We start from the raw sequence: 997 nt of genomic DNA on the forward strand, positions 1-997 counted from the left end.
ATAAATGAATAAATAAATACATGAATAAATAAATAAATGAATAAATAAATAAATGGATAAATAAATAAATGAATAAATAAATAAATGAATAAATAAATAAATGAATAAATAAATAAATGAATAAATAAATAAATGAATAAATAAATAAATGAATAAATAAATAAATGAATAAATAAATAAATGAATAAATAAATAAATGAATAAATAAATAAATGAATAAATAAATAAATGAATAAATAAATAAATGAATAAATAAATAAATGAATAAATAAATAAATGAATGAATAAATAATAAATGAATAGATAAATAAATAAATAATAAATGAATAGATAAATAAATAAATAATAAATGAATAGATAAATAAATAAATAATAAATGAATAGATAAATAAATAAATAATAAATGAATAGATAAATAAATAAATAAATAAATAGATAAATAAATAGATAAATGAATAGATAAATGAATAGATAAATGAATAGATAAATGAATAGATAAATGAATAGATAAATGAATAGATAAATGAATAGATAAATGAATAGATAAATGAATAGATAAATGAATAGATAAATGAATAGATAAATGAATAGATAAATGAATAGATAAATGAATAGATAAATGAATAGATAAATGAATAGATAAATGAATAGATAAATGAATAGATAAATGAATAGATAAATGAATAGATAAATGAATAGATAAATGAATAGATAAATGAATAGATAAATGAATAGATAAATGAATAGATAAATGAATAGATAAATAGATAAATAAATAAATAATGAATAGATAAATAAATAAATAAATAAATGAATAGATAAATGAATAAATAAATGAATAAAATAAATAAATAAAATAAATAAATAAATAAATAAAATAAATAAAGACAAATAAGCAAGATTAATGAGTGCGACCCGCGAGCTCACCTGGCGGTACCTGCGCGTCGCCCCCGCCTGCGCCGGCGTCGCGACCAGGGCGGCGGCGGCGGCGAGCGCT

Source organism: Penaeus vannamei, chromosome 20 (assembly GCF_042767895.1).
Source record: "Penaeus vannamei isolate JL-2024 chromosome 20, ASM4276789v1, whole genome shotgun sequence".
NCBI lineage: Eukaryota > Metazoa > Arthropoda > Malacostraca > Decapoda > Penaeidae > Penaeus > Penaeus vannamei.